Source organism: Rutidosis leptorrhynchoides, chromosome 11 (assembly GCF_046630445.1).
Source record: "Rutidosis leptorrhynchoides isolate AG116_Rl617_1_P2 chromosome 11, CSIRO_AGI_Rlap_v1, whole genome shotgun sequence".
NCBI classification, from domain to species: Eukaryota; Viridiplantae; Streptophyta; class Magnoliopsida; order Asterales; family Asteraceae; genus Rutidosis; species Rutidosis leptorrhynchoides.
This window is the reverse complement of record NC_092343.1, coordinates 5,346,593-5,360,797: the sequence shown is the minus strand read 5'-3', so window position 1 is coordinate 5,360,797 and position 14,205 is coordinate 5,346,593.

Sequence of the window (14,205 nt, the reverse complement as noted above, 5' to 3'; positions counted from 1 at the left end):
ATATGAAAGTTAGGAGTATATCAAGAATCAGAACTGGATGAAGCATTTTTCACAATCTTTTGAAAATAGGAAATGAGAAAGAAGATGTAAGAGTGATGAAAATAATGAAACGGAAGAGGTCAATTTATAGCGAAATATCAAACATAGCAATCGAGGCAAATTACGCATTTAATCAAAAGAAATCTTAATTTCCTTAAATTTCGAAGAATCAAATCTTATTTAGATTATGAAAATTTTCTATTCCTTAAATTACGGAAATCAATCGTTAATATTGTCATACCCCGTCCAAAATCTTCCAAACGAATACAATAACATATGGTACCATCGCGATGAACGAACCTCTATATGCCTTGAACGACTCCATGTAATGTCTCTAAAATGAGTAAATGCACAGTGAAAGATTTCTTTCATACCTGAGAACAAACATGTTTAAAATGTCAACCAAAAGGTTGGTGAGTTCATAGGTTTATCATAAAACAATAAAATTCATCATTTTGATACACCACAAAATTTAAATCCTGCATGGTACAAATGGACCCGAATCCTATACCCACCTGTAATGTACATGCTACATCTTTTTAATATAGTACATCTTTCTCGTGTACGAAACCATTTTCATAAATCATAGTAACCGTACACATATCTTGTGCACAAAAATAACATACACATAACCTGTGTATAAAATCATTCTCTCAATATATAACATTCACATCAACTGGTGGCAATTATCATGTCCACATAATTCAATGGTGGCAATTATCATGTCCACTTAATTCAATGGTGGCAATTATCATGTCCACATAATTCAGTAATAATCCGCAGAACTTCTGTCTGCATAATAGTTCATTCGAGGAATGTTTTGCTTGTGTCTATCTCGTCAAACATTTATAAAAGCATTTCATGTATTCGCAGTTCAAAATATATTTCAACAGCATTTAATAAATCAGTTGTAAAAATAGCGCATGTATTCTCAGCCCCAAAAATATAAAGAGTAAAAGGGAGCAAATGAACTCACGCATATAAATATTGTAAAATAGTTAATAAAATATTTGCATGTATTCTCAGCCCAAAAATATAAAGGGTAAAAAGGATCATATGAAACTTACCATACTGTATTTTGTAGTAAAGATACATATAACGACATTGAACAATGCAAGGTTGGCCTTGGATTCACGAACCCTTTTAAAGCTTTTCTAAAAGAATTGCCCACGACGGAACTTGAACCCACGACCACTCGCTCACCCGCAAACACCCCTAACCATCTACTCCAATTCTGCTTCTCTGTTTTATTTCGGCCCTATTTTACTTTAACCCGTCATTCGCTCAAGCCCAAAAGCCCAACATCAACATAAATATATTGAAGCCCAATTCTTATAATATATCCAGCCCACTTGAAACCCAATTGAGATTTTGTGGCAATTGAAATTTTTAGAAAACGAAATAAAGCAGCCGGCTCACTTTCATTCTTTCTCTTATTTAATTTTTTTTTAAACATCATTAATAATCACGCCCGATCACATATATCTTCTCAAATCACGTTTCATGATTAATCGTATATCATAACATCGTTATCATCCTCTTCATCCTTCATTTCACATCATCATCGAAAGGAAAACAGGAACAAATGAGAATAGTTGCAGTAGCAGCGGTGGTGATTGTTTTGGTGGTTTTCAGATTTAACAGAAGGAACAATATAGCAGCGATAGTAGGTTTCAAATGATTTTTGAATGGAACAAGGTGAGATCAAATAGTAGCGAGTTGCAGATCAAAGGTATCATCATCATCGGAAATTACTGTTCATCTTCTTCTTTAACATAAATTATTTTCTTCATCGCTAAATATCACCATTATCATTCTCGTTTGATCACTCATTGTAGCAATAGACAGGGAGGAATAACGAAAGAGAGGAAACAGGAATAAACGTACAGTTTCCGTCACAGTGACGAGCAATTAAAGGTGTTGATTTAATGATTGATTTGGTGGTGGTTTTTGAACGTAACCAGAAACAGCACTTTACAATGGTTGTAGCATAACAGCGATTTACATGATGGTGTTTGATGACGGTTAACGAGTAAAATAGGAGTGAGAGAGAGAATGTGGTTTTGGGTCGTGAATGTTCATGATGTCGTGATGGTGGTGCAAATGGTGGTCTAGTGATGGTTAGTCAAAACAAGAATCACATATAAGTAGAATCAATATACTAGTAATGGTGTATGGGGTTTTGAATATAGAATAGGAATATGAATATTAATTAGTGCAGGTTGTTTTCACATAATAGGAAATGGAAACAGAAAGTTTGAAATGGGTGTTATCATTTGAAAAAAATAAGGTGGTCGTGGTTGTGGTTCGAATCCAAAAATAAACACGCAACAATGGTTCAAATGGGTTCGGTGTTGTGACCGTTTTTATGGTAATTCAAAGCTTGGTTCAAATAGTTAGTAGTAGTAGGAATGAAAATAGAAGGTAGCTTTTGTGTTTGATGGTAAATCATGATGAAGATGGTGACATTTAAAGGGTTGCAATGGTGAAGGTTGAAGGTTCATGATGGTGTTGTGGTGATCAGTGGTGATGGAAGTCAAGGGTGGTGGTTACATGGTGGAGAGTGAAGGTGTAGGGTGGCGGTGATGAAGTTATGATGGGGATCTTCGTTAGTTAAGTGGTGGACAATGGATATATATGCCTTTATCCATATGGCTAAATTATATGTAATATGTGTATATATATTACCCCACTTAGTTAAATTATTACTCAATCATACAATTCAGAAACAGGAAACACAAGTATAGTAATAGCATAGTCAAGTGTTGATGTGTGTGTTTTTGGTTTTTATCATGCACTGGAAAGATATATATATATTATAGAGGTTGATATTTTTAGATAGATAGAATTATATATAAAGATATAAAGTGATTGATAATGATGGATAACAAAAAAAATAATAAGGAAGTGATTGAGTGAATGTTAGGTGGTGGTGTCTAGTGTGTGGTGATGGTTCGATAAGCATATATGTATCTCATATATTTATATTTATATATATATATATATATATATATATATATATATATATATATATATATATATATATATATATATATATATATATATAAAAGATGATATAGATAAAGAAAGAATGTGATGTCATATAAATGTGATCAGGAGAGGAAATGGAGTTTTAATGAATGTTGCTTAGTAATATGGAGTACTTATTAGAAAGGTGGCACCCTCCTTTATACTATTCTAACAATTAATAATAATAATTTTATTGCATCTGATTCATAGAATCTTAGTACAGTAATATGGTTATTGAATTCATAATTCAAACGTGTATAATTAAATTAATAATAAACTCAGCAGCCTCAATTTTTGTTTCTTTGTTAACGACAGTTTATCCCGAATGACTATATCGTGTTCATAGCTAAACAGTTACGGATAAATTTAATCCAGAAAAATCCCATATTTTAAAATTAATTATATTTATTTATTTTGTTCATTATGCTATAACATTCAGTCATTAATTTAATAAATAAAAATTACATCAACTGTCCCTCTCATTTACCGGTAAAATATAAAAAGTGTTAAAATTAAATAACTAAATCCTAAATACATTTTTTTTAGTAAGCCTAAAATTTATAGAACTCATTTTCGGATCACCATTTATATTAAAATCATATAAGTAATTAAACTTCTCTAAATAATATGAAAGTTAACTAGTTAATCGCCTATATAGGAAAACGAACAGGAAACTCCACTAACCCTTGTCTAGTTCTCGTTAATTGACACTTTTATTCTTACATATAAATCATTTTACCAATTATTCCGAATACTGTTAAAAATGAAAGGTTTCATAAATCAAAGTGGACCTCTCAACAGAGAGTCGTAATCATACAATGTATCTGATAAATCAATCATTTGATATTATCTACTAATTACATTGATAAACATATTGAAACAAATACGTTCATGTAAAGTATTATATATCAAATTCTTTGTTAACGTTCTCAATTAACAAGTATATATTACATATACATAACTATATACACATAAATGTTCGTGAACCGTCAGGCATGGTCAAAGGGTATTTGATTACATGAATATATTTTTAAAATTTTTGAGACTCAACATTACAGACTTTGCTTATCGTGTCGGAATCATATAAAGATTAAGTTTAAATTTAATCAAAAATTTCCGGGTCACTACAGTACCTACCCGTTAAAGAAATTTCGTCCCGAAATTTGAGTGAGTTCGTCATGGCTAACAATAAATATGTTTTCCTGACGAATATGAGTTGATAAATAGAGTTTTATCATTATTGAATAATACAGATAAATTAATTCGATTATTCGAAGAGCACGAATGAAGCTATCACAAAAGAGTGAAATGAATAAATGAAGTTTCGTTTTAACCTTTGACGTTGTCTTGGTTGAATTCCGAAATTCAAGGAATTTATAGAAAATCTTCAAAATCTTTATAAGATTTCCCTATTCAGTAAATAATAAAATTAGGATCATCTCTAATAAAATGTGGTCATCTGTTTTGATTGTTTTGTCTGATATTTCGTTATAAATTCACCCTCTTTGTTTCCTTATTTCCACAACTCGATTTGACTTGTCAAATTATCAGAAAGCACAAGAAAAGATAGAACTACCAAGAAACATGTTCTTGATATTTTAGAGATTAGGTAGAATTCAAGAGTCGTGTAACATGGCACATGATGATGGTACTGAGAATCATCACGTTTCATTAGAAACTCAGCATGACTTACTGTAATATAACCACGTTGGCCTGACGTCATTATATTATACTAACTCATGCTTCAATTTCCAACACTTCTCTAGAATATCATTCATAATTTAATCTCGATTGTTACAGAATATAGAAACTAACACAGTTTCCTTTTACGATATAATACGGATAGCGCAGAGAGGTAATTAATATCGAATGAGAATATTTATGAAGATATATTCAGAAATATTGAGGATATTAATAAAGAAAGGTACGATGATATCTTAGGATCTCATAATCAAATTGTGATGAAGAAATTTATTCACGATGATTTAGAGTGGTTAAGGAGTATGGTATTCGCTAAAGATTTCATCAGAAACAGAATCGTCTGGATTTTTCATGTATAAGTTTAGTCCTTGTAATTTGTTCAGAGTCTCCTTCATGGTTTGCTCAATCCGGTTTCCAGTTCCAACTTTTCTGAGCTTTGTCAATATACTATTCTTTATCTTTATACCTTTGACGGTTAAGGTCGTGTACAGTTTTTGCTGCTGTATTTAGCTTTTTCAGAATTTGGAGTATTGATTTGTAGACAGGGTGCTTTTCAAAATTTCAAAGTGGAAGATTATAATTCTAAGAGATAAGGGTTATATGTATACTTACAACTGTTGATGTAGATATGCTGCGAGATTTCAAAATACTGATTTGCTAATTACCGGTAGTTGGTATAGTAATTCTCGTTATAAGATGTAAATGAGTAAATGATAGGGTTTCACTGAATGTAGAGATTTTTCGGAAGTCAAAGATCAACGGAGTTATTGGTAAATTTACTGCTAATGTGGTAAGATATAAACGGTTTCCCGGTAACGAAGGCGAATAGACAACGTATATATCAAGGTTATAATTAGGCTAGTCCAACTGAAAAGTCAAAGTTGGCTTGCTGGAGCTGTGACAAAATTGGCTAATTTGAAAAGGAATTGCATTGTTACTTTCGGTAATAGCAATGTCAATGGATCTAGCCCAGATACGTGTTAAAAGTTTACTCAGTTTCTGAGAGTTTTTCAGGTGCATAACTATATGCATAAATCTGTCCTTTCGTAGATGAAGTGCAGTTGGTTCATCTTCTTGATTGAGGTATTTTCAAGAATCATGAAAGGTTTGAACGCAGATTGTAATCGTCAAGATACAAATGAGGTTTAAGATGAAAATCAAATGGCAAACTTAAAGAATTGTTTACTTTCATATGTTATAATTAATATTTTAATACATTTTTAATTGTCCACTGTTGGTAGTCCTCAGTTGATTAGTCCACAGTTAGCTAGGAACAGTTAGCTAGGATTTTGTTAGCGTGGATTCTTAACAAAATTTCTCATAGTTAATTTGTTTGTTTCTTAACAAATTTTATTCCGTCAAATGTTTTCTTCATTATGCAACGTGTTGGATTCTGATAGGTCAAAATCCAAATATGAAATTTGAATGGAAATGGTTATTCTGTGGTGAACGGATTCATACATCTGTGGATGTAAGTAGGATATGGAATGACTGTTGAATCAGATTTGAAGAATGTACAGTGTAACTTATTAATGTGAGAACTAAATATTCCTCGGGTATTACCTACCCGTTAAAATATTTTCATCATTAACAGTTTGTACGAAAAAGTTTTTAGTCACAATCTTTATGAAAATATATACATATATATTTTCTTCAGATGTAATTATGGAGTTAATGAGTCAATATAATATTAGACTCATTTGATTTTTGATTTGAGCTAGAATAAGTAATCTCTAAAACTATTAGGATCCACATTTTCTTCACAGAATATTAATAAAGTTATGGATCAATACATCATCGTTAATTGCTGTTGGTACTCCTTGGTATCCATGGTGCGTATGATGTTGATGTTCGTGGGACAGATTGTGAAATTGGGACTTGGGATGCGAATGTTGTTGTTGGTGGTACTGTTGATGTCGGTAATGTTGCTGAAGCTGGCACATTTTGCACCATATTTTTCAAATCGATTATTCGGGCGTGAAGTTCGTTGACTTCTTATATTATTCCGGGATGATTGTCGGTCGGAACGAGCGAATGAATAAGGTTTAGAATTGTGGATAGAATATAATTGTGTCGAGATACTCTGGAAATGAGAGAGAAAATGGTGTTTCGAACAGGTTCGCCGGTAAGTGCTTCAGGTTCTTCACCAAGAGGTGAATTCGGTTGGTGGAAGGAATCTCCTTCTTCTTATCTCCATTGATTAAGTTGACTACGAACTCAGCCCCAATTCATCCAGAATTGACGATGGCTGATTGGTTGATTCATTTCGGTTACACTGCTTCCGGAGCTCGAATGGAAATCCATATCGGAATCGCTGTCGAAATCCGAGGAACTTGAACTGGTTGCAGAATTCATCTATCATGGTTAGATAAAGGATTTTCGATGTGAAATGATTTTCGGATATCGGATGATATTCTACTCACATAGAATATCTATATATATATATATATATATATATAGAACAAAAGATTTCGTAGATTACGGAGGAATTTACGAAATATATCAGGCATAGTTTATGGTAACAGATACGCTAAGATGTGGATTAGCAGATACGCTAAGATAAAAATTTTGTCTATACACTATTCATGCAATCAATGCAGTAAGATGTGTCTAGACTAAGAATGATAAGCAGGTAATTTTTGAAAAGAAATGATAAGCAAAACTTTTGACATGCGGACCAGGTTAAAGTCCAGACTTATTAATATAACCTAACAACTACTAGGTCGAAGTCCAGACTTCACTAATGCATCCTAACAACTAACTGTTAGACACACTAATGCAGGCTCACTAATGCATCCTAACAACTACCTGTTAGACACACTAATGCAGACTCACTAATGCATCTTAACAACTACTTGTTAGACATACTAGTGCAGACCTGGTTTGCTAAGACCACCGCTCTGATACCACATGTCATACCCCGTCCAAAATCTTTTGAACGAATACAATAACATATGGTACCATCGCGATGAACGAACCTCTATATGCCTTGAACGACTCCATGTAATGTCTCTAAAATGAGTAAATGCACAGCGAAAGATTTCTCATATACCTGCGAATAAACATGTTTAAAATGTCAACCAAAAGGTTGGTGAGTTCATAGGTTTATCATAAAACAATAAAATTCATCATTTTGATAGACCACAAAATTTAAATCCTGCATGGTACAAATGGGCCCGAATCCTATACCCACCTGTAATGTACATGCTACATCTTTTTAATACAGTACATCTTTCTCGTGTACGAAACCATTTTCATAAATCATAGTAACCGTACACATATCTTGTGCACAAAAATAACATACACATAACCTGTGTATAAAATCATTCTCTCGATATATAACATTCACATCAACTGGTGGCAATTATCATGTCCACATAATTCAATGGTGGCAATTATCATGTCCACTTAATTCAATGGCGGCAATTATCATGTCCACATAATTCAGTAATAATCCGCAGAACTTCTGTCTGCATAATAGTTCATTCGAGGAATGTTTTGCTTGTGTCTATCTCGTCAAACATTTATAAAAGCATTTCATGTATTCGCAGTTCAAAATATATTTCAACAGCATTTAATAAATCAGTTGTAAAAATAGCGCATGTATTCTCAGCCCCAAAAATATAAAGAGTAAAAGGGAGCAAATGAACTCACGCATATAAATATTGTAAAATAGTTAATAAAATATTTGCATGTATTCTCAGCCCAAAAATATAAAGGGTAAAAGGGATCATATGAAACTCACCATACTGTATTTTGTAGTAAAAATACATATAACGACATTGAACAATGCAAGGTTGGCCTTGGATTCACGAACCCTTTTAAAGCTATTCTAAAAGAATTGCCCACGACGGAACTTGAACCCACGACCACTCGCTCACCCGCAAACACCCCTAACCATCTACTCCAATTCTGCTTCTCTGTTTTATTTCGGCCCTATTTTACTTTAACCCGTCGTTCGCTCAAGCCCAAAAGCCCAACATCAACATAAATATATTGAAGCCCAATTCTTATAATATATCCAGCCCACTTGAAACCCGATTGAGATTTTGTGGCAATTGAAATTTTTAGAAAACGAAATAAAGCAGCCGGCTCACTTTCATTCTTTCTCTTATTTCATTTTTTTTTTAAACATCATTAATAATCACGCCCGATCACATATATCTTCTCAAATCACGTTTCATGATTAATCGTATATCATAACATCGTTATCATCCTCTTCATCCTTCGTTTCACATCATCTTCGAAAGGAAAACAGGAACAAATGAGAATAGTTGCAGTAGCAGCGGTGGTGATTGTTTTGGTGGTTTTCGAATTTAACAGAAGGAACAATATAGCAGCGATAGCAGGTTTCAAATGATTTTTGAATGGAACAAGGTGAGATCAAATAGTAGCGAGTTGCAGATCAAAGGTATAATCATCATCGAAAATTACTGTTCATCTTCTTCTTTAACATAAATTATTTTCTTCATCGCTAAATATCACCATTATCATTCTCGTTTGATCACTCATTGTAGCAATAGACAGGGAGGAATAACGAAAGAGAGGAAACAGGAATAAACGTACAGTTTCCATCACAGTGACGAGCAATTAAAGGTGTTGATTTAATGATTGATTTGGTGGTGGTTTTTGAATGTAACCAGAAACAGCACTTTACAATGGTTGTAGCATAACAACGATTTACATGATGGTGTTTGATGACGGTTAACGAGTAAAATAGGAGTGAGAGAGAGAATGTGGTTTTGGGTTGTGAATGTTCATGATGTCGTGATGGTGGTGCAAATGGTGGTCTAGTGATGGTTAGTCAAAACAAGAATCACATATAAGTAGAATTAAGATACTAGTAATGGTGTATGGGGTTTTGAATATAGAATAGGAATATGAATATTAATTAGTGCAGGTTGTTTTCACATAATAGGAAATGGAAACACAAAGTATGAAATGGGTGTTATCATTTGAAAAAAATAAGGTGGTCGTGGTTGTGGTTCGAATCCAAAAATAAACACGCAACAATGGTTCAAATGGGTTCGGTGTTGTGACCGTTTTTATGGTAATTCAAAGCTTGATTCAAATAGTTAGTAGTAGTAGGAATGAAAACAGAAGGTAGCTTTTGTGTTTGATGGTAAATCATGATGAAGATGGTGACATTTAAAGGGTTGCAATGGTGAAGGTTGAAGGTTCATGATGGTGTTGTGGTGATCAGTGGTGATGGAAGTCAAGGGTGGTGATTACATGGTGGAGAGTGAAGGTGTAGGGTGGCGGTGATGAAGTTATGATGGGGATCTTCGTTGGTTAAGTGGTGGACGATGGATATATATGCCTTTATCTATATGGCTAAATTATATGTAATATGTGTATATATAAATTACCCCACTTAGTTAAATTATTAATCAATCATACAATTTAGAAACAGGAAACACGAGTATAGTAATAGCATAGTCAAGTGTTGATGTGTGTGTTTTTGGTTTTTATCATGCACTGGAAAGATATATATATATATATATATATATATTATAGAGGTTGATATTTTTAGATAGATAGAATTATATATAAAGATAGAAAGTGATTGATAATGATGGATAACAAAAAAAATAATAATAAGGAAGTGATTGAGTGAATGTTAGGTGGTGGTGTCTAGTGTGTGGTGATGGTTCGATAAGCATATATGTATCTCATATATATATATATATATATATATATATATATATATATATATATATATATATATATATATATATATATATATATATATATATATAAAGAAAGAATGTGATGTCATATAAATGTGATCAGGAGAGGAAATGGAGTTTTAATGAATGTTGCTTAGTAATATGGAGTACTTATTAGAAAGATGGCACCCTCCTTTATACTATTCTAACAAATAATAATAATAATTTTATTGCATCTGATTCATAGAATCTTAGTACAGTAATATGGTTATTGAATTCATAATTCAAACGTGTATAATTAAATTAATAATAAACTCAGCAGCCTCGACTTTTGTTTCTTTGTAACCGACAATTTATCCCGAATGACTATATCGTGTCCATAGCTAAACAGTTACGGATAAATTTAATCCAGAAAAATCCCATATTTTAAAATTAATTATATTTATTTATTTTGGTCATTATGCTATAACATTCAGTCATTAATTTAATAAATAAAAATTACATGAACTGTCCCTCTCATTTACCGGTAAAATATAAAAAGTGTTAAAATTAAATAACTAAATCCTAAATACATTTTTTTAGTAAGCCTAAAATTTATAGAACTCATTTTCGGATCACCATTTATATTAAAATCATATAAGTTCGAATTAAACTTCTCTAAATAATATGAAAGTTAACTAGTTAATCGCCTATATAGGAAAACGAACAGGAAACTCCACTAACCCTTGTCTAGTTCCCGTTAATTGACACTTTTGTTCTTACTTGTAAATCATTTTACCAATTATTCCGAATATCGTTAAAAATGAAAGGTTTCATAAATCAAAGTGGACCTCTCAACAGAGAGTCGTAATCATACAATGTATCTGATAAATCAATCATTTGATATTATCTACTAATTACATTGATAAACATATTGAAATAAATACGTTCATGTAAAGTATTATATATCAAATTCTTTGTTAACGTTCTCAATTAACAAGTATATATTACATATACATAACTATATACACATAAATGTTCATGAACCGTCAGGCATGGTCAAAGGGTATTTGATTACATGAATGTATTTTTAAAATTTTCGAGACTCAACATTACAGACTTTGCTTATCGTGTCGGAATCATATAAAGATTAAGTTTAAATTTAATCGAAAATTTCCGGGTCACTACAGTACCTACCCGTTAAATAAATTTCGTCCCGAAATTTGAGTGAGTTCGTCATGGCTAAAATTGACTTTGCTACAGTGAATTGCTACAGTAAAACACTATTTCAAAATAAATAAATAAAATATGTATATGTATATGTATATACTACGAGACGATGATTTATAGAAGCAAATAACCAAAACACTTAATTGATTAAAGCTACACTTAGAGTGACATAGTTATCAATGATTAAGTTCATATTTTGACAAAGGTACGAGTCACGAAACGAAAAGTACTAGTTTTCTCAGCGTACGAAAGGGCGTTCGAAAAACCGAAACCGGGACATAAGTCGAGTGACGACGTACAACTTATTGGAACAAAAATTACAAGTCAACTATGCACATAAATTTAATATAATATATAATTAATTATATAAATTATATATATTATATTTATATTTATTTATTATGTCGACAAGCTAGATTACAAAAACAATGTGAGCTGGAAAACCCACCCATGCGATAGCATGGGATTTGGCCTAGGGAGCCATGCGATCGCATGGCAGTCTGGTCCAGGCCACATCTATAAAAGCCGATGTTTTGTGCTTCTGATTTCATTCCTACTCCGTATTATATTTATTAATTATATTATTATTATTATTATTATTATTATTATTATTATTATTATTATGATTAATATTATTATTATTATTATTAATCTTAATATTATTAGTAGTATTATTATTAATTAGTATTATACATAAAATACTACGACGAGGTCATGAGCGTGTCACTTTCAAAATGGTTTTCAAGCGGGATAGAGCTAAGGAAATTATGGGTTATTGCCAAGGAGATTATGGGTAATGTTCGGGGGTATATTTGTGAATCAAACCTAGTGTTTATCATCTCCGTTGCGTCTACGTACTTTCCTACAATATTGAATCTCAATATTGATACGTTGAAATCTACGGTTATTTGGTAATCCGTGTTTCGATCACATTTTGGTGAATGACTTTATATGCTGCTAAGGTGAGTTTCATATGAACCCTTTTACCCTTTACATTTTTGGGCTGAGAATACATGCAAATGCTTTATTAACTATTTTACAATAATTATAAAGTGTGAGTTTCATTGATCCCTTTTTAATTGCTTTTGCAATATATTTTTGGGCTGAGAATACATGCACTTTATTTTAAACGCAATGGATACAAGTACATACTAAATTCTACACTGAGTTTGAACCAAAAATCCCTTAGCTTTGGTAACTAGTAACTGGTGGGCGCGAGTAGTAGTATATGGATCCATAGGGCTTGATATCCCCGTCCGAGCTAGAGCGCTAGCCTTTTAACGGACGTATGCTATTTGATAAGCGTACACGTTGGTTTGTGTGTATTATTAAGATGATCATACAAAGGGTACAAATTATATATACGTTAAGTTTAGTTACCAGGGTGCTCAATTTCGTAGAATATTTTGATAAACGTTTCTGGATGAAACAACTGAAATCTTGTGATTCACCTTTATATACAGATTATGCGAAACATACAAACTATGAACTCACCAACCTTTGTGTTGACACTTGTTAGCATGTTTATTCTCAGGTTTCCTAGAAGTCTTCCGCTGTTTGCTTATATGATAGACAAGCTATGTGCATGGAGTCTTACATGGCATATTTTTCAAGATAACGTTGCATTCACCAAATCATCACCATGTATCTTATTTTGACTGCATTGTCAACGGAAGTACTGTTGTAAACTATTATTTACAGTGATTGTCTATATGTAGAAATCATCAGATGTCAAAAACCTTTGATTTAAATATTCATATTTGGTTTGCCTTTTCAAAAGAATGCAATGCTTATAAAACGTATCATATACAGGTCAAATACCTCGCAATGAAATCGATGAATGATGTGTTCGTCCATATGGATTTGGAGCGATCGTCACAAATAATAATAATAATAATAATATTAGTAGTAAAAATAATAATAATAATAGTAAGTAGTTTTTAATGAAAATGATAATAACAATAGTTCTTAATAATAAAAATATTTATTTTACAATAATACGATAATGAAAATAATAATTTTTGATAATGATACTCTATAATAATTATGATAATAATAATTTTAGTAATAATGATAATAATACTAAAGTAATAGTTTTAATCAAAATGGTATTACTAATATAACCTAAATGATAATACTAGTGATAATACTAGTAATGATAACAATATTAATTATATTAGTGATAATAATAATAATACTAAATGATATTAATATTTAATTATAAGAATACTAACAATAATAATACTAATATCTAATAATAACATTAATAAATATAATAGTAATAATAACAATTAACAATAATAATAATAATAATAAATTGAAGACTACCTTCCAAGCTTTTTCTAAAAAATATTGTCCAAGACGGGACTCGAACCCGCGACCTCTCGCTAACCCGATAACCCTCTATACCACTCCTCCATTCCTATTTTTCTGATTTAATCTGTCTTTATATATATATATATATATATATATATATATATATATATATAACCCGTCTGTATGTTTCTTCCTTCTTCTTCTCCATAATTCCATTCGACCAGAGACAGTTTAAATGGTT